The sequence below is a fragment of the Carcharodon carcharias genome, chromosome 12 (genome assembly GCF_017639515.1).
Source record: "Carcharodon carcharias isolate sCarCar2 chromosome 12, sCarCar2.pri, whole genome shotgun sequence".
In the NCBI taxonomy this organism is placed as follows: domain Eukaryota; kingdom Metazoa; phylum Chordata; class Chondrichthyes; order Lamniformes; family Lamnidae; genus Carcharodon; species Carcharodon carcharias.
Genome location: NC_054478.1, coordinates 74,240,707 through 74,265,971, shown reverse-complemented (window position 1 = coordinate 74,265,971; position 25,265 = coordinate 74,240,707). Strand labels below are relative to the sequence as shown.

Genomic DNA, 25,265 nt, shown 5'->3' with positions numbered 1-25,265 from the left:
TCGTATTTCCAAAACAACACTAACTTTGGAAAGACCTCATGCTGACACTTACCCTCCTGAAGCACCAGCATTCACACTGCCTCCAAGAAACGTTCGGATTCCCATTGGTGGGACAGCCAGGTTTGATGGAAAGGTAGGAATGTTGCATTAAAGCTACTCTAAAATACTATCACCTTATTACTCACTATTGAATGTGCTAATAAAAATCTTTGAGGCGAAAGTAGGACTTTCTTTTCTCAGTGCCTTTCATCATGTCCCAAACCACTTTACAGTCAATGTAGGAAACACAGCAGACAACTCACACTCAACAAGCTCCCACAAACAACAATGTGATAGTGACTGATTAATCTGTTGTTGTGATATTGGTTGAGGGGTAAACATTGACCAAAACACTGGAAAAACTCCCCTGCTCTTCTTCAAAATAGTGCCATGGGATCTTTTACGTTCACCAGAGGGCAGATCTCAGTTCAAGATCTCATCCAAAGGACGGCACCTGCAACACCGCAACACATCCTCAGTACTGTACTAGAGTGTTAGCCTAGGTTTTATGCTGAAGTTCCTGGAGTGGGACTTGGACCCACAACCTTCTGACTCAGATGAGAGTGGTGCCAACTGAACCACAGCTGACACCATATAAGAAAAAGAGTTTCACACAAATGTTGAACACAAATTTAGAGTCTCTTTCTTTTAAAAGTATGTCCTTGTATAGAAGAATTTTAAAATGTGCAAACGATTTAACATCTGGCACCAGAAAGAATTGCTATTGATAAGCAAAACAAATATACTGCTTTTTATTTGTTTATATTTGATGGCAACTGATGCATGGAGATGATAGAGCACAGCATTTAAAAAATGTAAATAGGCATGTTAATTCATGCTGATTCTTTCTCTCAAACTGTAAGATAATAAACTTAAAAGGGTCAAAAAGTCTTTTAACAATATTTAGGAAACAGTATTGTACTGAACAAAGATAAATAAAATGTGCACCATCCCAAGCCTTCAGGCATGCATCATGCAGATTGGCTGATTGCTGGAGGGTGAGTACTGTGTTATAAAGCTGCCAATTAACTAACGAGGTCTGTATCATGTCTGACGTCAAACGCTTTTTAATAATTATCTTGATTTTATCTCATTCTGCTGGCAGGTATGGGGAGTTGGTCATTTAAAAATAACACTGCTGTGCTCACTGCCTTACTCCTAAATTGTTTGTTCATTTTCACCTGCCGTGATTTTGCTCAGAGCCTTCACTGGGGCCCCCTGGAGCAGACTGGACTTTTGTTAAAGTATTTAAATTGGGATCAATAGGACCACAATATTTATTGTGAGATGTTGAAAAATAATGTACACAAAATAGAGATTTGAAAGGCTAAAGCAGCTAATCAAGTTAAATTGTAAAATAAGCAGTTATAAAATACAGCAGCTTGGAAGAACACTGGGGAACATAACTATAAATGTGCATTTCATCAGTATTCTCTCTAGTTTTACTTCAGCAGGTAGAATGTACTCGTGGAATTAAACTTCCTGACAACTGGCACTGCTAAGTATCCTTGTAGACCTTAATAACAGGGCATTGCTTTGGTTCATATTCTTCAGGTATGCAGCTACACATGGAATATCTAGCCAAACAGGCATCCAGCAGTTCTTTAGCCTGAACAATATTGTTTTAGCAAGAATTGAAGAGTTTGTAGGTAGAGGCTGTCTTTATCTGCTTAATTCCTTTTAAGGTGATGTCGAAACCCCAAATACACTCCAAGTTACAATAGCTGAACAGGACAACCCCAGGGGAAATTCCTGGAGTTTGTGTACAGAGAGTAAGAGCTACTGGCTCATCTGTCAGCATCATAGTTTGTGTTGCTGTTAAATGCTGGCCTCTCTAAGAGGGGCATATAGACACACAGCACAAGAAATTATATCATACATTTACAGGAGTTAACAATGAGAACCATACAGTAACAGGCATGACTTTCTAGTCTCACTCTAGACTGCAGTATATCTGATTACAATATACATGTTTAGTCTGAAAAACTCAATGTGATTTCAGAGAAAACTGCAGATAATTCTTTTGTTGAGTGCACAGTTGCACAATAAGTGATTTCCATCAAATAGAGGTTATAGCAAACACATATGCCAGAACATCAGTCCCAGTTTGAACAAGACAATTGCAAAAATAAATCAAAGTATAGTGGCATGCTTCACAGTATATAGAATGCGGAATTTAACTATATACTGCCTGTTTAAGTGGATTTAGCTGGTATGTGCTGCTCTAAAGTATATAATTAAATAGGATTGACTATCAGGAAATTCTGTAAGGTGATGCTAATTCTAATAAATAAGCTTCATGTTTTTGGTTCAGTCAAAATTCCGTAGGGTTATGAAGAAAATTTTGTTAGTGCTAGTAGTGGTGTACTCAACATTTTCTGAGAGCAATGGCATTATTGTGTTTGATTCACTGGGAATGTTAATATTTTTAAAAAGAATATTGTAACCATAAATTAAAGTAGTGCCTTACTGCCAAGTTTACCATTCTTACCTTTTTGTTACTGGGTAAGAAAATCATGCACTGTCTGAAATGGCAGATTAAGGCCTGAATTTAACCATGGGCATTGGAACCCTGGCATGGGGGCAAAAAGTGAGTCCCTGGCCCAAACATACCAGCACTGGGACTATCTCAGCAGTTTTACCACAGGCAGCTTCCTAATTGGCAGCCTGAGGGCAGGGCCAGCAGGCAGGGTACTGATGCTGCCAGTTCAATCAGAGGACTGGCAGATCTGAAGCTTCAGCAGTGCCACCAGAAGAGATGGGCACTGCTGAGGCTGCAGGAGACCTCAGGAGCTGGGCCAGGTAAATTTAAAAATAGTTTCAGTGAGCCAAGGATCAGAGGGGTAACCCCTCCGTGAGGATTGGTGAGGTCACGGGATCTGCTCACAGCCCCCTTTTTAGACTATCGAGCTTCCAGCTCAGATAGTCACCACACCCCCGCCCCAGTTGCTGCATGGAGGCCACCCCCATTTAGCTGACGGCCTCCCCATGCAACAGGGAGTTGTCCTACTGCCAGCAAAATGCTAGCAACCCTGTGAAATGACCTCTGAGTGGGCCTTTAATTATGCCAATCATCTTTGGACTGGGTAGCTATTCTGCATTGTGTCCCAGTGCTGGGAACCCAGCAGCGGAACCACATGAGGGACCTGTACTGACACAACATCCCATGACTTTAATGCCTGTCCGTGCTGCACCCCCTTCCCAACCCACTGCCTCCCAGCCAACCACACAGGAGGCAGTAAACCAGTAAAATTCTAGCTTAAAATTCAGCAGTATTTTAGTGGTTTAATGGCATGTTTCAATTTTGGTGATTTTGTGGCTGTTCTGCATCCAACCTTCTTATGACCTGGTGTTAGTGGGAAGCGATGACGGGTTATATTTTTGACTCCTTCTGGTCATCAGCTGGCAAGGAAAAATGCACTTATTTTCTTTTGTGATTTAACCGTTACTATGAATACCCGTGAGGCCACTTGTTTTCTATGTTGAGCCATTACTAAAGAGGACTGTGAAATATTTATATCTATTTGATATAGAAGTCTATGTAGTGCAATTACATTGAATATATAATGCATTTTACTCCTCTATTTGTGTAGTGAGATAATCAGGATTGCAGACCACACTATACTCTCCCTCCCACTTGTATATTACAATTTATTCTAAGTGTAATCTTTGCTTAAATATGCAGAAGATAACAAATAATACTGCATAGATTCAGATGTCCAATTGTCTTTACAATATCTAGGTGCTAATACAGATAGCACTCTGCCAGAAATCAACCTTGCCTCTTGTTCTTCAAATAATAAAATTCACTGTTACCGGGTCAAAATCCTGGAACTCTCTCCCTAACAGCCCCGTGAATGTACCTGCACCGCATGGACTGAAGCTGCTCAAGAAGGCAGCTCACTACCACCTTCTCAAGGGCAACGAGGGATGGGCAATAAATGCTAGCCTAGCCGGTGAAGCTCACATCCCATGAACGAATAATAAAATATAAATGGATAAACAAACAAGCAATGACACACTGAAGATTTATAACAGTTACAGGCTTAACTAATACTCCTTGGAAGATAGACATACTAAAATGCGATGTAAACTGGGTTTCATGTCCCTGAATATTAATCGTTACATTGAGATTTGCTGCTGACCATCCAGGAAGTCCCTGTCTGTCATCATTTTTGTCACATCAACCAACAGAGCACAAATGAATATTTCCCATAGAAAAATCTTACAAATAATATTTTTCAAGTCCATTCATGTGCAAGTATTCTTGTGAAAATGTGACCTGATGCCTATTTTGCCCCTTGGTCATATGAACTGTCAGCATTTTGTTTAAAACAGTCCAAGCGAAATGTTCCAAACTTTAGGTAACTTCAAATAGTTGTGAAATGGCCTAAACAGATTCACTTTGACCTTTATTCCAGTTTTATACTGATGTATAAGATTGATTCTGCTCTACCCTGAAGGTGAAGTGATGACAGAAATAGTGAAAACAAGTGATTCAAAAATATTTTGTTGACAAAGCCAAAATAAGGGGAAAGGCCTCTTCTACCTCCTTGAAGTTGCTACCTTTAAATTGCAACTTTCCTTTCATTAATGATTCACTTGCATTTGTGTTGTTGGTTAAGAACTTCTGCTTTCACTAAAATGCTATTGTTTAGTCTTTTAAGACTCAACCAGTGGCTTCAGCCCGCTCAATAACTAAAATCATTTTCTTTATAAAGCATGACAATATAACACCTCCCTGCCAGGTAAAATGAAATACTGCAAACCTTTTATTATGATTCCTTATTCAGAAAAAAGGAAAAGAAACACACACACATTCATTCTCAAACATTCACTCACACATACATCAGACACTGGTGCTGCAACCTGTACAGCCTGGAACTGGTCTCCTTTTATCCAGTTTTTGGGATGGTTTCATGTCAATTCAAACCTAGATAAATTGTCAACTACCACATTCTTTTTTTTTTCTGCAATGTGAGTAATCTTTAGGTGATATGGTTGCAAAAGTAGTCACCATCAAAATAGCCTTGCCTCATGGGTTTTGAATTTCTCCACAAGTGTTAAGAGATTGTGATCTGTGTAGACTCTCTATATCCATTTCTGACATATATTTCAAAGTGCTTGACAGCAAGTAGCAGCCCTAGATATTCCTCCTCTACAGTAAGTACCTCTTTTAGTGTCTGTTCAATTTCTTTGAGAAGTACCCTATCAGTCTTTCAATGCTTGATTCATCATCTTGGAGCAGACCTACGCCTACCCCTGTGTCACTGGCATTGATTGCAATTTTACAGTGTTGGTTAAATTTCAGAGCTCCCAGCACTGGTTCATTGGTTAGTGTGACTTCAGCCTCTTAAAAGCCGTTTTGCAGCTTTCTGACCAAATTACCTTTGCCTTTTACTTCAGCGAGCTTGTCAGTGGCAGCTAAAGTACTAAAGCTCGGAATGAACTTGCGGTAGAACACACACATTTCCAAAGATCGCATTATTTCCTGTTTAATCATGGGGATGACTTTCGCTGCCCTGGGCAATGCCCACCTTTACCCACAGCATGCCCTAGGTATGTTGCCTAGCTTTAGCGAATTTGTTCTTTGTGCGGTTTACCATTAAATTAGCAAACTGTAACCTTCAGAATAGGGCTTTTAACTGCCTTAGGTGGTCCCTCAATGTGTCAATGTAAACTAGCAGATCATCCAGGTATACTACACAGTTAGGCAGGGCAGCCACTTTCTGGTTCATCTGTTTGTGTCCTTTATTGTCATAGTGCTTAAACAATTAAACAGTCACTGAACTGGCAAGCAAATTCTTTAAAATCTACCTGTTACAGAGTCCAAACAAAAATCACTAGTATATGGATCCTGTAGATCAATGGCTTAGATGGTTTCAGACTGGGCATGATAGTTCCCGGACTCTGTGTCGAGACAATTTGAAGTTGTTTACGGATGATTTCTGTCTTTTTCCCCCAAAGTCAACAGCTGCTAAGTTGATTCTTTTCAGACACTACGCACTGTGTTGGCTGGTCAAAATCAGGCAAGACACAAGCTTGCAGGATGGTTGGAGAGAGAGAGAGAGAGAGAGACAGGATCCATTCAGGGTCTTTCTAGTCTCGCTCTCTGACCTAACTCATTGGCCTGGAAAGAAGTATTATCTTAAAGCGCAAGACAGTTAATGGATTTCCCTTTTCAGATGTGTTCATCATCCAAAGTGATTGCATCTAATGGATTGGTCCACACCCAGCTGAATACACAGGTTAGCCTAGATGCTTTGTGAATGGTTCAGTTCGGTTGTTCACACTCTGGTTCCAATGCCGAGCCCCATGCCACCCACCATGAGCGCACTCTCAACACCCCAACAGCGCTCCAGAGCTTTGCAATCTTCTTACTGATTCCTCGCTGAACACAATCCGGGTTACAAGGCCCACCTCTTCCACCTCCAGGCCTCTGTGATTCAATCCAATCAAACCTTTGCAGGCTGCTATTGCAGTGCCATCTACGTTATGATAAGGTCCAGGGCCCAAATTCTAGGGCTCCTCAGACCTCTGCATTTGTGGAAACTTTTAATACTGTGCGTTAAGACACCCAAAAATAGGCATGCCTGAATTTCTAGGCCTCAAGGGTCTGACCTCAACACAGATATATTTCGTACCATCTGGAAGACTTCACCACATGCTTGGCTGTCTTATTTAAAATGTAGCCTTTGTGGGCAACTCAATACAAGCACAGCCTTTAGTGGAAGCCAATTTAGCTTTTGTCTGTATTTATTATAATGTTATAGGACAACTTCTCCTGTAGTTTAAACTGTTATAAAATTATAAAGCTTAATATTTGTGTAGAGACTATAAGTTTTAATAAGGATCATTAATCACAGAATTTATTTGATTAAATAAAAGTTGGATCTATTACTGGTAACAATGTTCATTTTTTGAAAGATGAATGGTAAGGTAAGAGCCCTGATATTACTCAGTAGTGTAGCTGGACAAGCTGTACATAGTGAAAGTCACTGTACAAAATATAGCAGTAAATCCTGAAACTCTAAGGGTTTAACAGTTGTGTTTTATTTCTAGAGATTAGATTTTAGACTCTACTTATGCTGGAGTTGCCTCAAACTTTTCATTAAAAAACACTTTACATTAAAATTTCTTTTATCCTTAAAACGTTATACTGCATGTGTTTAAGAGGGTACAATTGTGTGGCTAGGCCACTTGTCGAGTATATTGATGTTTATGTAAGGCAATTTGTAATTTGAGGAATCGCCTAATTCACCCCATATTTTATTTCAATTAGATCAACTGGCACTATATTGAATTATGAAACACAGTCCCAAAATACTAATGTTTATTGCATGGGCAGAAATTTTCGTTTGGCAGACGGGTGCAGGCTCGACCCACTCGAGCGTGAAATGATGCGCGTTGACGTCGGCCGAGCGTGCCAACGTCAACGCGCAGTCACACGATAGTTCGGTCGGCGGGCACGCGCCGGACTCAGCAGCGCACCTGCCGACAATTAAAAGGCCTGTTAAGACCATTAAATAATCAAGTAAGCTAAATTTTTTGCTGCCGTCCAACCTAATGGCTGGCGGGCAGGCGAAAAGGCCAAACACGGGCGGGGTGAGGTTTCCAAAAGCAAATAACATTTTTTGAAATTGAATTAATATCATGCCCCTGCTCATGTGACAGTCACATGAGGGGACATGTTTAATCACATTTTTATTTTCTTTACTATTTTTTGGTATTTATCTTCATCTCCCTGAGGCAGCTCAGTGCCTCAGGGAAATTATGAAGTGCTCACTCGCATGCTTGCACGAAGTTCGCGCTCGGCCTGCTCGCCCTCCTCCTCACCACACACAGACTGCCCTCAGTGCTGCCGCTCGCGTTTCACGCTGGGTAGGCCTTAATTAGCCCACCAGCATGAAATCGCGGTGCAGTGCCAATCGTGGGCGTTGGTCAGCTTCCTGACCACCCCCTCCTATCCCACCCGTCAAGGGCAAAATTCTGCCCCATGTCTTATGTGGCAGAATGGTAAAATGGCATTTTCAGGCCTGCAAATTAGTGCAAGAATGATTTCTACTGGGCTTCTGCTCCTGAACTGATGTGGCTTGGTTCAAAGTTGGCTGTTTTGGCCTTTTTCCATCAGAATCCTGAAGAATTTCCTGCCCTTTTAGGGAACCTGTTCACTCCTGATTGTTAGGAATTCTGTTCTCCCTAATCTCTTCAAGGAAAGAGCATAACAGCATACTTACATCGTACAGCATGCAACAAATTCTTTTAACTATTTGCTAATTATTAATTCTTGCAAATGAACATCTCTGTCATTGAAAATTAAAAGTTTTGAGTCCCATTCCTTCAAGTTTTAATTGCTGTTTAGTATTTTAATAGTGTGTAATGTAAAATTCTAATGATTTTGTTTTAACTTTTCCTAAAGGAGGAACTAACTGCTAAAGAAAATTAGATTATTCTAAGAATCAGGGTGGAAGGTGTAAGGCTTTCATTATTTTATTCAACTACCAATAAGATAATTCTATTTTTTGCCATTTTAATTGAAGATTTTGCTTTCTTTACAAAAGGCAATACCTCTCTCTCTCTTTAATTTGAAAGCAATCCCCATTGCTTTAAAGTCTCTCTGAGAACAATGATATATTCACCAGTGCCCTGTGTATTGAAGCACCTATCCATGCAACCAATATGCCTTGCATCCTTCAATGTGACCAACCCACCTCCAGGCACCGGAAGTCCAATCTTCTATCTCTATTCTCTGCATTCTAACTATGTTGTGTGTTAAGCATTGGGTGCAACAGGATAACATTGTAATGAACTGACCTTGTGTTATGTGGGGGCATCAACCTATCCAGACACAGTTGTAGCCAATGCCTGAGGACCAGTTATTTCAGTGCTGGGATCATGTTATCAGATTCTTTATCACATAGCAGAAATTCTATGAAAGACAAAGACTTGGAAATTTGTTTAATCCAATTTTCAGGCATAAAATGGGTATAGAAAACAATGCCTTCATCAGAAGACGGAGGCCCAAGGATCATGAGTAATTGTTCCTTGGGCCTCATCCAAATATTGCGATAAGTGCCGGTGTCTGCAGGACCCTGTCAGGATCCTGACTGCAATTTTCAGATTGTTACTATCCCCATGGAGGAACCGAAACCAAAGCAACCAAATTTACTGAATGACCCCCAAATGAAGAAATTGCCAACAGGATTTCACTTTTTGCAACTTTTACTTTAACAAAAATCTGAATACATGTAAATTACAAATGAATTAACAGGTGAAATAAAAAGATAAAGTTCACTCTAAGTAGTTGATGCAGCAGAGATACGGCTTATGCAATCACAAGTATTTGCATCACAAATGTGGCACTAGTGAGAAAGACTCTAAGGGAGGGATGCACCATCTGTGGCTAACTAAGGAAGTTGAAGGATAGTATCAAAAAGCGTATAATTCCACAAAGATGAGTGCTCAGAATATAAAGAACAGCAAAGAATGACTAAAAGATTAGTAAGGAGGGAGAAATTACATTACGAGAGAAAGCTAGCTTGAAATATAAAAACAGATAGTAGGGGTATCTATGGGCATTTGTAAAGGAAAATAGTAAGTAAAGTGAGTTTTGGTCCTCCAGTGGGTGATGCTGGAGAATTAATAATGGAAAATAAGGAAGTGGCAAATCAATTGAATGGATATTTTGCATCTGTCTTCATTGTAGAGGATACAAATAACATCCTAGAAGTAATTGTGAATCAGGATGTGAAAGGGAGTTGAGGACTTAAAACAAATACAATCACCAGGGAAAGGATACCAAGGAAATTATTAGAACTAAAAGCTGACAGGTTTCCAGGTCATAATGGATTTGATGCTAGAGTCTTAAAAGAAGTGGCTGCTGAGATGGCAGATGCATTGGTTTTAATTATCCAAAATTCCCTAGATTCTGAAAAGTTCCCATTTAGATTGGATAATAATGAAGATAACTCCTCTATTCCAGAAAGGAGGGAGACAGAAAACAGGAAACTTCAGGCCAGTTAGCTTAATATCTGCCATAGGGAAATTGCTGGAATCTATTATCAAGAAGATTACAAGCAGGGCACTTAGAAGATATCATTGTAATCAGAAGATCTCATTGTAATCAGGCAGAGTCAACATGGTTTTGTGAAAGGGAAATCGTGTTTGACTAATTTAACAGAGCTCTTTGAGGAAGTAACAAGCAATGTGGATAAATGAGTACTTGTGGATACGGTGTAGTTAGATTTCTAGAAGGCATTTGACAAGATGCCACATCAAAGGTTTCTTTGCAAAATAAGAGCTCATGGTGCAGCGAGTAACATATTAGCATGGGTAGAGGATTGGTTAGCTAACAGGAAGCAGAGAGGAGACATAAATGGGTATTTTTCCGGTTGGCAAGATGTGATGAGTCAGGTGCCACAGGGATCAGTGGTGGGCTACAACTATATATAGTTTATATCAGTGACTTGGATGAAGGGACCAAATGTATGGTAGTTAAATTTGCTGATGAGACAAAGATAGGTGGGAAAGTAAATTGTGAAGAGAACATATGGAGTCTGTAAAGGGACATGGATAGGTTAAGTGAGTGGGCAAAAAATTGGCAGATGAAGTATAATGCGGGAAAATGTGAACTTGTCCCCTTTGACGGGAAAAACGGAAAGCAGCATATTATTTAATGGAGAGAGATTGCAGAACTCTGAGGTACAGAGGGATCTGGATGTCCAGGTACATGAATCACAAAAGATTTGTATGCAGGCACAGCAATTGATTAGGAAGGCAAATGGAATGTTGTCATTTATTGCAAAGCAAATGGAATGTAAAAGTTTTGCTACAGTTGTACAGAACATTGTTGAGACCACATCTGAAGTACTATGTACAGTTTTGGTCTCCCTATTTAAGAAAGGACATAAATGCATTAGAAGCAGTTCAGAGAAGGTTCAGGGGACTGATACCTGGGATAGGGTGTTATATTATGAGGAAAGGTTCAACAGGCTGGGCATATATCCATTGGAGTTTAGAAGAATGAGAGGTGATCTTAGTGAAACAAAGAAGATCCTGAGGGGACTTGAAGGTGAATGCTGAAAGGATTTTTCCCTCGTGGGAAAGACTAGAACTAGGGGACACAGTTTAAAAATAAGGGGTCACCCATTTAAGATGGAGAAGATTTTTTTTCTCTCAGGGAGTCGTGAGTCTTTGGAACTCTTCCCTGGAGAGCGGTGAAGGAAGGGTCATTGAATATTTTTAAGGCAGAAGTGGATAGATTCTTGATTAACAAGGGAGTCAAAGGTTATTGGGGGTTGGTGGAATGTGGAGTTGAGGTCAGCCATGATCTTATTGATGGCAGAGCAGGCTCGAGGGGCTGAATGGCCTGCTCCTGCTCCTAATTCGTATGCTCGTTATTGTAACAATATCATATATTTTTAATCTACTGCCATTCAATTATGGAGCATTTAGATGATTATCAAAGCCAGAATTATTTTTAAGTCAAATGAATGTCTGGCATGTACAGAAACTCATTTCTATCCTTTATGATCTCGAAAACAAAGGTCCTGACAAAACCACAGTAAAAAGTCTCTTGTTGCTCAATAAAGAATTCACACTTTAGAAGGTGAGATTTTAATGTATTCAATGGCCATTCACTTATACAGAGTTCAAATTAGGCCCAAATTTGTCTCCACAGAGACACACACGCAGAGGCTTGATTTTTTAAATTAAATAATTTATAAAGATAAAACTCAAGCAACAACTGTATGCAACTAGATACTTTTTCAAATTACCTGGATTAGCCAATTTCATTTTCAAAATGATGGTTAAACCTGCACAGCAATATTAGGGGAAGGAAGCATCTGTGGAGAGAGCAACTGAGTTAACGTTTCAGGGCAATAACTTCTCTTAGAAACTGGGAAAAGTTAGAAATGTAATAGATTTTAAGCAAGTAGAAGGGGAAGGATGGAAAAAGAACAAAAGGGAAGATCTATGTCCTATGAAGACAGGAAAGATAAAAAGACAAAAGAGCTGGTGGGGCAGGACCAATGGGAGCAATAATGGAACAGTAAAACTAAAAAGCAAAAGATGTATCTAAAGGAGGTGCGGATGGCAGAATGATGAACAGCTGCCATCCAATTCAAAAACAAGACTAAGGCTAAAACTTGCAAAGAACAGGAAACAAAATGGGGGTAGAAATTATGGTTGAATTGCTGATTTCAGTGTTGAGCCCAGAAGGCTGTAAAGTACCTATTTGAAAGATGAAGTGTTGTTCCTTGAGCTTACATTGAGCTTCATTGGAACACTGCAGGAGAGGTCAGTGTGAGACTAAGATGGAGAATTAAAATGACAAGCGACTGGAAGCTCAGGGTCATGCTTGAGGACTGACCTTAAATCTGTTCCACTTTGCAAAGATGCTGCCTGACCTGCTGAATAATTTTAACATTTTCTGCTTTTATTTCAGATTTCCAGCATCTGTACTATTTTGTTTTAATATTAGGGGAAGTACTGGTCCAGTCAATATGTGAGGTGAATGCATTTATAATGTCAGAACACAAGTGATCAGAATAATTCATCCCTATTGCTCCACGTGCTTAAAGTAAAAGGTATTGCCACTCATCAACAACCACAGTTAGGAATAATTCACCACCTTTTTTTTCAGGTCAGGGGACATCCAGAACCTCACATCACATGGTACAAGAATGGACAGCTTGTCCCAAAGAGCGATCGGTACATTACTGAACAAAGTACACGTGGAACTTTCAGCTTAGTCATTAAAGAAGTGCAAAAGGAAGATGCTGGAAAATACACATGTGAAACTGCCAATGTTGGTGGTGTTCGCCAAGTAACTGTGGAGTTAACTGTACAAGGTATGTGCATATGATTAATCTGGTAGAATAATGATTGTGACTCATTACACAGCAAGCAAAGGGATGAATTCTTTGCAAGCTGTGAGCTTTCCTGCATTATTACTTCAGGACAGATTCCCCCATGACCCATATCTTCCTTTCCATTTTACTTACTCCTGATACAAATATGTTCAAGAATAATAATACGCCTGTATAATTATAAACTTTGCACGTAGCATGCGCCTGTACTGTGTGCATCATAAGAAGTGTTAATGGGGAAGGGAGAAACTCCTATGGTCATGCGAAAATATGTGAAAGGTCGAAAAATTGTGATTGGCTCATGTTCCCATCTAAAAAAGAATAAACCACTATCTTTAAGTGAATTGTTTATCTCATATGTTGCATTATTTTAAAACTGCAACCTTCTTTAAAACTGTAGATCTAATAATCACAGCATTGTTTTCAAATGTTTGTATTCAATTAGAAACAATGAAAAAAGATTAGTAATCAACAAATACCAAAGCAATCAACCAAATTCTTCAAATTATTTTTCTAGACCTCTTCGAGTGTCTGTTAGTTTTTTACTAAGCTGACTATATACTACTAAAATGATCAAATGGGGTTGAATTTTACGCTGATCAGGCGGGCGCGCGCCCAACCCAATTGGGCGTGAAATCACGCAAGATGACGTCGGCCAAGCATCCCAATGTCATCCCATACTCATGCAAAAGTTGGACATGCATCCTCCAACAATTAAGAGGGCAATTAAGCCCATTAATGGCGTAATTGCTGTGATTTTACATAGCCCATCCAACCTTACAGTTAGCGGATGGGTGAATTGGCCAGGCGGCCTTTGCATTTTTCATCAAACCTCATCCATGGGTGGGAGGAGATTAACATGGTGAAATGAAATATAAATACGTTTCTGTGGACAGCATTTTCATTAGCTAAATTTTCAGCTTTTGAAATCTTTATTTTTGCTGTTTCATTTCTTCAGCTCCCTGAGGCAGCTCTCTGCCTTCAGGGAGCTTTCTCTCAGTGTTTGCCTGCACCCGTGTTGACGTCATCACCTGTCCTCTTCCCACTCCCACCCCAGCAGTGCTGAGCTTTTCAGTGCGCGCTTCTTGCTGGCTGGTTGTTAATTGGCCAACCACCGTGAAATCATGGCCGGGGGCCGATTTCAGTTGACAGTCCGTTTCCCGACCGGTCCCATGCCCACCGATTGCGCCCGCCCGCTGAGCTGAAAATTCAGGCCATAACATACATATTGGCCTAGAAATTGGATGGCTTAGTACCCTGGCTTCCTAAGGTCTCAAAATGGTGTGCAGGAAGTGCATTTATGAGCAGAACTGCATTGTCCACCGTATTGAGCAAAGACAAAGAGCTGTATTTTTACCATAATGGCGAGAAGCTCTAGTCAGGAAGCCCCCAGACTCAGCAGACGTCTCCATAAAAATGACCCCCACAAGCACAATTTTCGCTTGAAGGAGGTGAGGGTGTGATTGTGTCAGGCCTGCCACCTGCAAAGGCAGTTCAGAGGTGGGAGGGTGGTGAGGCGGGCTGGTTAAAAGGCCTGCCTTGGTTCTCTGAGACTTCAGCCTAGTTTTGTAAAAGACTAAAACAAAAACAGAATTGCCTGGAAAAACTCAGCAGGTCTGGCGGCATCGGCGGAGAAGAAAAGAGTTGACATTTCGAGTCCTCAAGACCCTTCGACAGAACTAAGTAGAAATAGGAAAGGAGTGAAATGTAAGCTGGTTTAAGGTGTGTACACACACACACACCTTAAACCAGCTTATATTTCACTCCTTTCCTATTTCTACTTAGTTCTGTCGAAGCGTCATGAGGACTCGAAACGTCAACTCTTTTCTTCTCCGCCGATGCCGCCAGACCTGCTGAGTTTTTCCAGGTAATTCTGTTTTTGTTTTGGATTTCCAGCATCCGCAGTTTTTTGTTTTTATTTTTGTAAAAGACTGTTAGTCCCTCTAGCCCTCACCCACTACCATACTACCTCAATTCACCCCCACCACCACCCTATGCCACCTCTCCACTATCCACTGTGGGCAAACCTTGGGAGTCATAAAATAATTAAACTTCTAACAGTCTAAGAGAGCTCTCATTCATACAAACTTGATATTGAAAAAGATCTTATTCATGAAACCCATTCAAAGATTTTAAATCATCTCAAGCGGTCAATCTGTTATAAGAACAAACTTCTATTCACTGACCACATCAAAGATAGATAGCAAATTCTTTAATAACCTCTTAAAACTGTCAATCAAAATGTGATCTCAACACTCCCCCCGCCCCCCACCTCTCCCGCCCCCCACACACCCAACCCACTGGGATAAGTGGTTTTGGAGAAACTCCGCCAGACTAACTGAATACACAGAATTCCCAACCATGAAAGTCTCCGTTATATGACAGTCCTGTCATTCAGAAAATATTGTTCCTCAACCCCACCCCCCCAACCCACTTCACTCACCATGCTATCTATGTGAACTGCCATAGTTTTCGTAGGAAATTGACTGTAATAAGTATAGTGGTGATGGCTCTTACCTCATTGAAAGTTCATTATTAGGAACTGCAGTTTGTGTTACTCCTGTGGCCGGCACTTTGCTAGGTATTTTTATTGTTAAAGGTGGAATTCTGTGCAACACACAATAGCTATTGCACTATAAACAGAATGTTACCCTGAAGTTGCATAATACACCCAAATCATTCAAAATAGTTTCATTGTATGTTTAAATACTCTGTTGACTTCATGGTGAGACCAGTTCAAGTTTGGATCACTTTGAGTATGCTCTTACAGCGATGTAAGTAGCACATTGAACACTATGGATGTAATATTTTCAGAGGATATTGCCAAGCCTGGGTGGCTGAGCAGGCAATCAATAATTGATCTTATTGCTCAATGGAGATGCACTTATACAAAGACCTTTTGTTTTATCTTCAGAAGGCTTGAAGCTGCTATTAATGAATGCAAGGCTTTAATTTTCATGGCCAAACACATTAAATTACAGAAACAAAAATACCTGAAAAAACTCAGCAGGTCTGACAGCATCTGCGGAGAGGAACACAGTTAACATCTTTTCTATTTTTCCTTTGTTTTGTTGAAGAGTCATACGGACTCGAAACGTTAACTGTGTTCCTCTCCACAGATTTTGTCAGACTTGCTGAGTTTTTCCAGGTATTTTTGTTTTTGTTTTGGATTTCCAGCATCCGCAGTTTTTTGCTTTTACACTAAATTACAGAATGTAATTGCAAAATTCTAATAAAAAGTCCTGCAATCCAATGTGATGGAAATAAATATTACTTATTCAGTCTTCATGTAGCAGCAGGTTTAATCTAAGGCCTTTCCTCGTGGCTGTTATTCAGCTTATATCCTTTTGTTTGAGAACTGCTTTATTGCAGCTATTTGTCAGTTTTTGAGAATTTTGTAAGTTGGCATGTATGAATTTATTTGGAATCAGATGAAACTCTAGATATTAAAACCTTACAAGCATGTGCCTGGTATTCAACTCGTGTTCAGAACTTCCAGTAACAACTTTTGTATTACATGGGTGTTGAATTGATATCCATGGTTAGTATGTCAGTGACAAAGATAGGTTTCAGATGCACATTTCCAGCATCTCCTGCTGGGTACTGAAGGAGCACAGTACTGTATAATAATCGATGGTGCCTGCCACAGGGAAAGTGTGACCTGGATCACTGAAAGTTGGTAAACTTTTAGGAACTACCACTTCATGGAATGAGTACTGAATGCCCAGAATTTGCCTAAAAAATGTGTGAAGGCCACACAATTATTAGTATACAAATCAACCAGCAATTTGTGGTGAGGCAGAGATACTCCGTGAATTGTGAATCACCATGATTTGCTGGACAGTTTGTGCTGCTTCTCCTTTAGCAGTGCAAAACAGCATCTGGCACTTCAGCTTCCTGTGAGCTTCCCGTGAATTTCATAATGTTGCTGCATTTGAACACTTCTGGCCATTAAACTCAAAACAGAAAGTTAAGTCTAGTAATTAAATGTAAGTACCTTTAGTTGTTAATGACTGCCATTCAACTTCTCTGGTCCAGAATGTGAACAAATAGTGTAAAGTCTCATCCTTCGGGAAAAAAAAGCACATACCTTTCCTTTCTGTCTGTTTTCTTTCTCTCTTCATTACATCTTTTGTTCTTTCCCTCTCTCCTTTCTCTATACTTGATCTGCCTCTTAATCACCCTCCTTCTCATTCCTTCCACTTTATTTCTCAATTGTTAAATGTCATTGGACAGAATTTTGCCCTTGGTGTACGGGCTGGGCGGGAACGGTTGGGAAGCAGAGCGCTGCCTACGATCGGGCCCGGAGGGCAATTTCATGCTGGCAGTCCAATTAAGGCCCGTCCAGCATGAAATGCAAGCGGCAGCGCTGAGTGCTGCCTGTGCGGGGGGTGGGTGGGGCGGTGGGGCAGGAGGGCAAGCGCAACCTTCTCACATGCGTGCAAGTGTGTGCTACATAATCTCCCTGAGGCAGAGAGCTGCATCAGGGAGATGAACTGATTTCAAAAATCATTTTTAGCCGAGCTAAAAATTTTACCCATTGATTAAGGAGATACAATGGACCCAATTGTAACTCACTCCATTCACTTAGACAGTGTTAAAAACCAGACCCAGTGTTGGCCCCGTTATTCACCAAGGCCCAGATAACCTGTTGCTGTCGCCATGCTCTTCAGTTTGCACTTCCAGCAATTTTGTAAGCAAAATCTTTTTGAACTGAAAGATGCAGGAACAAGTCTAATAGACATTGCTTAAGAAGCCCCACTCCAGCAAATTCTGGAGACTTTTATTGCAATTAAGAATGTATATCTGCTTTCTACCATATAAGAAATGGGAAAATAATAATTTCCAAAATGTACCTTCATTAAGAATGTGATAAATTTATTTAGCATTTGTAAATGCATCCCAAAATATACCATGATTTTCAATAAATTTTTAAGAAGTTATAATTAACATTTTGTGAATACTACAGCAGTCCTCTAAACGTTAAAGAAAAGATATTTCTAAATTAAAGATTGGAGCTTGGATCAGAGCAGTAGACCACTGATGTCATGGACACCATTTCCAAAAATGTGTATTATTAATATTATCTGTGCTGTAGCACTGGTGCATTCTCATAGAGAAAGAGAATATTGGAGTGCGAGTCACTAGACTCCTCTCAAATGTCTGCTGCATAAATCAAGAGGAACATTAGCAGTGGTGTGGGATGAACTCTTGGGGCTGATTTTCATGGCCCGAGTTGGTCCAAACAGAGGAAGGCAGCTGAAACATTGGCGGCGAGGTCATGTGTGCCATGTCCCATTTCTGTTCTGGATGACCAAAATTTTTGTGAAGGAGGAGAAAGCATGGGCCTGCAAACTCACCTGCACTCTTGGTGAGTACCATTAGTTTAGTTAAAGGGCTTGTTAAAAGTCTATCTTTCTACAGGTTTTTAAATTTGGTAGAGGTGGCCAAAGTTTAGAAGCTGCCTGCCTCAGATCAGCTGAAGGCAGGCATGGACCAGATTAGTGGGTGGGGTTGGGAGGGACTGGAAGTGAGGCCAGAAAAGCTTCTTCAGGTAAACCTAATGGCTGATCATAGGTAAAAGGGCTTACTACTTTGAGGGTATGTTTAAGCAACTCATCAGAGGTCAGGGGAGGAGTCAGCATTAAGAACTTTATCAGTTCAGGAGGTCGTCATACTCCTGGCATCATGTGGGCATCGGACAGACGGCCGATGAGTACCAGGAAGGGTGCAGCTGGAAATGGGTACTGCACCCTCAGAAATCGAGGCCATTAAGGATCAGCAACCTGCAGAGAAATGGAGGAAGCCTGGGTACCAGGAGGCCAGAGGAAAAGGACAAAGGACACAAAGGAGAAGGAGTCACTACTCTGAACACAGGATCCACAGGCAGAGGTGAAACTACTTGTACATTACTAAAAACCAGTGCCAAAGGAGACTGCAATTCTCTCGGCAAATGGTCACAGAGATCTATACCCTTGTCAGTGTAAACCTTACACCTCATTCCACTTTTGGCCAGTAACAGTCACAGTAACATGCCTTGAATTTCTTCACCATTGGATCCTTTCAAAGGTCAAATACAGACCTGTACAGTGTCTCACAGGCGGTTGCACACCAGTGCATCACCTAGGTAATAGATGGCCTCTTTACCAAGGCCAGACAACACATCAGTTTCACAACTGATAGGACATCACAAGCTCAGAGAGGGCACTGGGTTTTGCCATCATCACTGGATTGCCCCAAGTGCAGGGCATCATCAGCTGCACCCTTGTGACCATCAAGTCACCCAGTGACCGGCCAATGAGACCCATCAGCAAGAAGGGCTTCCACTCCCTCAACGTCCAACTGGCCTGTGACCAGAACAAGATCTATCTACTTGTATGTCCTTGGTTTCCTGGCAGATGCTATTGGCAGCTGCCATGACTTCTTCATCCTCTGCCAGTCCAGCCTGCCTCAGATCTTCACTTGAACCCCCAAAGTGCATGAATGGATCTGGAAGACAAGCGCTATCTCTTGAAGACATGTTTACTACACCTCTATGCAAGCTCCAGACAAAGGCACAGAGGCGCTAAAACCAATGTCACCTGTTCAGGACAAACATTGAACAGGTCATCAGGCTTCTGAAGATGCAATTTCTGTGCCTGGACTGGTCAGATGGTGCCCTTCTGCAAGGGTCTCAGTCATTGTGGTCGTCTGCTGTGCTCTCTATAAAATGGCCCTCAGAAGAGGTGTAGACCATGAGGACAGTGAGGCCCTGGAAGGGGACAGCTTACCGGGGAGGAGCAGGAAGTAAGAGAGGAGAAGGACTTGGAAGGAGATGATGCTGAATAGAGAAGTGCCTTCGATGCATGAAGAGGTGGTCTTCTCCTGCCACCCTCCAGGAAGAAAGGCGATGGCCTTGAATATTAGATCCAGGTTGGCATTGATGAAGCAAGGGCCTGCCCTGCCCCAGGTGCCTGGCCTTTGGCTTCCCTGTGAGACCTCGTTTCTCTCTGGTGCAGTGGTTTGGCACAAACCAGAGACCTCTCCCTCAGGACAAGCAGCAGACTCAGTGATGGCTGCTGTGGGGGATGGTTGTCTAAATGAATCCCACACTTCATCTGACCCACCTCCAATCCTGCCTTGACTGGCTATAAGTGAGCAAGAAACCAGTCAATATTAATTGAGGGCTCATTCCCGCAAAAATCCGAACTTCAGCCAGTTTCTCACCAGAGGTAGGTTTTTGACTCCTGTTTCTCACCTCTGTGATCCAGCCCTTGGTGTTGGACATGGCATATGATGCAGGGTGTCCCAATATGGGGAAGAGTGAATATCATGAAAAATTAACGTTCTTAGCACCTCCTAACAGCAGTTACAGAGGAACAGTGGCAGCAGGTGGAAAGTATTCACAAGTGCACTCTGCTGGTGTTGAGTGTGTGCTCTGAGCAACATTATAAAACGCAGAGTAATTATATCTAGTGCTTTCCGTTGACAGGTATAATGTGTGGAATCATAGGTGCAATGATTATATTAATTGATAAACCAATGAAAGCTGAATCTTTGAGTTAATCAGCTAAAATTTCAAAGACATGAGCCCATTAGTATTTTATGTATAAAAATCTAACATTTATAAATGCATTCCAAATATACCATGTTTTCTCAATGTTTGTAAGAGAAAAATCACACTTAACTTCTTTAAATACTACAGCAGTCCTCTAAGTGTTTAAAAAAAGGCACTTACTTAAGTTTCAGATTGGAACTTGAATCAGAGCTATCAGAGTGATGTCATGGACACAAACCTCACTGAGAGAAAACTATAAACTCAATTCGGGTGAACACTGCAAAGAATAGATAGATTGAAACTAGTTATCCTGAAGTTTTTGCATTTCCTAAAGGCATTAAACAGTACACCCTCCATCCCTTCACAATGGATGGTATAAAAATGAATAAAAAATAAAATGGATATGTATTAATTAACTTAACTAATCATATGAATTAGTTTCCTATTAATGCCAGTAAAGTGTTGTCTTCAGAAAATAAATTTTAACTATAGTCATGAGATTTATAAGTGTAACTTTATTAGTGTCACCACATACCTTTTCCTTTGTGCCATTCCCCCTTTGAGCACACTACTCAGGTTTACCAGTGATATCCTCTTGCTTTCTATCTGCTTTTGTAGTGCCCTCTGTTGGTGCATTGATGTCATTGAATCAGTCACTTTTGAGCAACAGTTCTCATTTACTTATTAATGTGAAACATTTGCAAGAGTCTTCACACATGGAAACGGGAGAACAAATGCAAAGAGATTAGTAGGAGGAGTGGCAGCGGTGCTTGTAAACTTACTGAAACATTGAGTTTGACAGACCTCACCCAATGTTCTGCAGGAGTCACAACGTAGCAACAAAGAGGGGGACCCCTGGTTAATTGATTTCCCCTCCTCCCAAACCAGAACATCTGCTTTGCCTACCTTACTTAAGTCCTGCAATTTCTCTTTCTGATAAATTGTTTGGATTCATTCTTTGCCTTTTAGTTTTCTTATATCTTGCATTTTATCCTTTTCATTCCTCATCATTATTTTTATCTTTTGTAATTATCTGATTTTTCATCATTTTACTGTTTTCTCATTTCTTTGCCCAACTGTTTCATATTTTTGTTAGCTTTGAGACTCATTCATGACATATAATTTTGTTTTTGTTTTGCAATTTTAACTTGCTTTAATTGAGTTAATTTTTTCATGTGATGAATTTTACTGAGGCTATTAATCATATTTCTATTTTACACCTTTTATATTTGTACTTCTGGTACATATGTGTATCTATATAAATATATATATAGATATATATATATATAAAGGTTACATTTATCTTGTTTGGGGCAGGACACATTTATAACACTTAGTTATTGCCTTAACTGTGAGCTTGTTGTTATTTTCCAAATACTGAATAAGTAAGGGGATAGAGGAGATAGTTTATAGGTATAACATGATCGAAGTGATGTGTTGGTAGAAAATCATGCAAGAAAAGATTAGTTTGATTGTGAATTGGATATAATGGGCAGAATTTTATGAGTTGGCGAGCGGGGGTGGGACCTGCTCGCCAACATGTAAAATGATACACGGTGACATCGGGGGAACTCCCGACATCACTGCGCCTGATTTAAATTTTCAGGAAGGTGGGAGCGCAGCGAAATCTGCTGCGCGCCTGCCGACCTGTCAATGGTCAATTGAGGCCATTGACAGGGTCAATTAAGTAATTAAAGGACCTGCCCGTCCAACCTTAATGTTGGCGGGCAGGCCAGGAGCCCCAGCGGGAACTAGAAAAAACATGAAACCTCATCCACGGGTGGGATGAGGTTTCATGCAGGCTTTAAAAAATTTTAATAAAGATTTTATAAGAATTATGGACATGTCCCAACTCATGTGACATTGTCACATGAGGGGACATGTAAGGGAAATTTTATTTTTCTATTTTTATCGTTTTTACATGTACAGTCGATCTCCCTGAGGCAGCAGTTAGCCTCAGGGAGATGAATGCGTTCTTTGTGCGCATGCACGAAAGCACGCACTCTCGATTTTGGGATTCCTCCCCCGTCCGCACAAGGAGCGTATAGCGCTTCTGCGTGGACGTCACGCTGGGCGGGCCTTAATTGGCCTGCCCATGTAAAATAGCGGCACAGCACCAATCGGAAGCGCGCCTGTATGAGCCCGCCCATCAACTTCCCCCCCAACAGGGGGAAAATTCAGCCCAATGTGTATGTTCTGATTTCTACCATTTTCCCAAATGACAGGCTTAATTTGGTTTGTTGGTGGATAAATGAAAAAGGACATTAGGAAAACTTCTGTGCTTTTCTTCAAAAAGTATTCAAAGAGATCTTTTGAAGGCAGCCATACCTTGGGTTAATGTATCATCTGAAAGAGTGTATACTTGACAGCATACTATTCCCTCAGTACTGTTCAGAAGTGTCAGCCTAGATTTTGTTCTCAAATCTTATTTGCTAGGCTTGGACCCATGATACAAATGCAAGTTTTATTTTTGTCCTTTGTTTGTGTGGTTGCTTCAAAAATCTTGGAACAATTCTGAATCAGGCTACCTGCCGACCCAGGCTGTGTGATTGCAGCACCCCATATTCATTTCTTAGGTAGGTGAAGTAGACCTTGCAGAAGTTGTTGGTGACATCTGTTAGATGCAGCCAATGAGGAAAACGTTTTTCACCCAGAGGATGGTAGGGGTCTGAAACTCACTGCTTGAAAGGGTAGTAGAGACAGAAACCCTCAACTCATTTAAAAGGTAACTGGATGTGCACCTCAAGTACCGTAACCTTCAGGGCTATGAACCAGATGCTTGAAAGTGGGATTAGGCTGGGTATCTCATTTTTTTGGCTGACGTAGACACGATGGGCTAAGTGGCCTCTTTCCATGCCATAACTTTATATGATTCTATGATTGTGACCAGCTTTGTAGCTAGTGAGGCATTCTTAAATCTTGGCACTGTCATTGGGTTTATTCTCCATGTTTCATTCGGGAATAGGCATCTCTGCCTGTGCTAATCATCTGCCAAATCAACCTTTGTCTCCACTTATGGGTGAGTGTGTACAGAATACGTCTCATGGAGCTTGAATTACCTGACTGTAGTAATTGTAGCTCTAAGGAATGTAGCGACTGTAGCTTTAAGACATTGTGTTGTATGGTATCACGTAACAGCATGAGCAAATCAGCTCTTAGAGTGGGGGATCGTTTTCTAGTTGTGGAGCTTGATGGAAGCATGTAACTGCTACTGCAGCCTGTTAATAAAGTTCGATGTTTCTAATGAGAAACCTGTCTGCAAAATCAAGTCCATTACATTCTGTCTTTTTGGCCTTATTCTTCCAACTGCATTAGGCCAATTTTACTCAGGGAACTCAGTAGTGCCAGCAATGATGAAGAAAAACTAAAAATAAATTTCTGAAATTCGCTCTCCTTAGTATCGCTAGGTTCTTTCTATTTTTTTTCATGTTACATATCACTGACTAGCAACCCTCAAAAGATTATTTCACATGGGCATGATTTAGGTCTTACTTGCAGCAGGAAATGTTGTGCTGGACAGACACATTACTATAAATGAGACAGTTGCTTCCATTTTCCATTATCCCATCACCCCTGGATGGAATTCTAGTGGAACAGATCTCCTCCTATTTTCCATTCTTAGTCACCCAGTTAATGTTGTAACTGAGACGGCAGGTTGCTGCAAATAGAAATCTAATGTGTCAAAAGGGTAATTGAAGTTCTGTGCTTATGCATTTTTTTTCAAATTAGAGTAAGAGTTTGCTTATTCACTAATCTTTGTTGTGACACTTGAATTTTCTAATTAAATTTGAAGAGCCATCAGCCTAACACTGATGAAACAATGGGCCATAACTTCCGAGCTCCAGGGCGTCGTATTGAGGGGATACCCCAAAGATGCACTGGGGAATCCCTTTCACAAGTTCCCAGCAAGGTTTGCATGGAAAGTGACCGGAAGTACAAACTTTCCCTGGGCAATTGCCCTGCACTGGGAACCATACAAAAATGTGATTTAAATTGCAAACTTTGGATGATTTCGACTGGGTTACGCCAATAGTTACCCAGAAAAAATTAGAAAATTTAAAACATCTTCTAACTTCTGGGTAACTATTGCACAGACCCACACTGACCCCCCCAAAGGACTACCCCCAGCTTCCCCGCCCCCACAAGACTCCCCCACCTACCCGACTACCCTAGGCTCACGGGACTCCCCCCACCCCCAAGGGAGTACACCCCCGACAGGAACACCGCAACCCACTGGATTCTTCCCACCGCCACTGGACTATTTCCCCACCACCCCACCAGGCCCAGATCTAGCCCCCCACCTCCCCCCTCCCCCACCCCACAAAGTCCGACTGGGCCTGACAGCACCCACCCCCCAGGGCCCAACGCGACCCCCACCCCCCCCACAAGGCCCACCACCACTGTCCCCCACACCGAGGCCCGACCCCTCCCCAACCCAAGGCCCAACACCTCTGCCCACCAACCCCCCCACCCCACTCCCAAGATGCTAAATGCCACTCCGAGGAAGTTCAGACCCATTATCATTTCTGTAGAAACTGGAATTGGGTGATATGCAACAAACCTGCGCAAAACTTCATATTTATGTGTTTGGCCAAATATATGAGTGCGTTAGCAACTCATACATCCCATGCCTCAGTATGTCTCAATCTGTTAGCAGCATGTGATGGGAATATGTAACTTCACAGGATCTATTCATTGTATAAAGTAAAATACAATCAAGTGTTCAGAAAACCTTACTCTTACAAATAAGACCTTTATGAATTGTACTTTTTGTATTACAGAGGACACTGACAGAAAATATGGATGGCCTTCCAACA

The 25,265-nt window shown here is 41.1% G+C and overlaps 1 long non-coding RNA gene across 1 annotated transcript; it reads left to right on the top strand.

Annotated features, from left to right (window-relative positions):
- LOC121284865 lies at positions 1-25,265 on the top strand. The gene is made up of 3 exons (XR_005944564.1): positions 1-133; positions 12,686-12,893; positions 25,230-25,265. It is a non-coding gene; the product is annotated as an uncharacterized LOC121284865 (long non-coding RNA).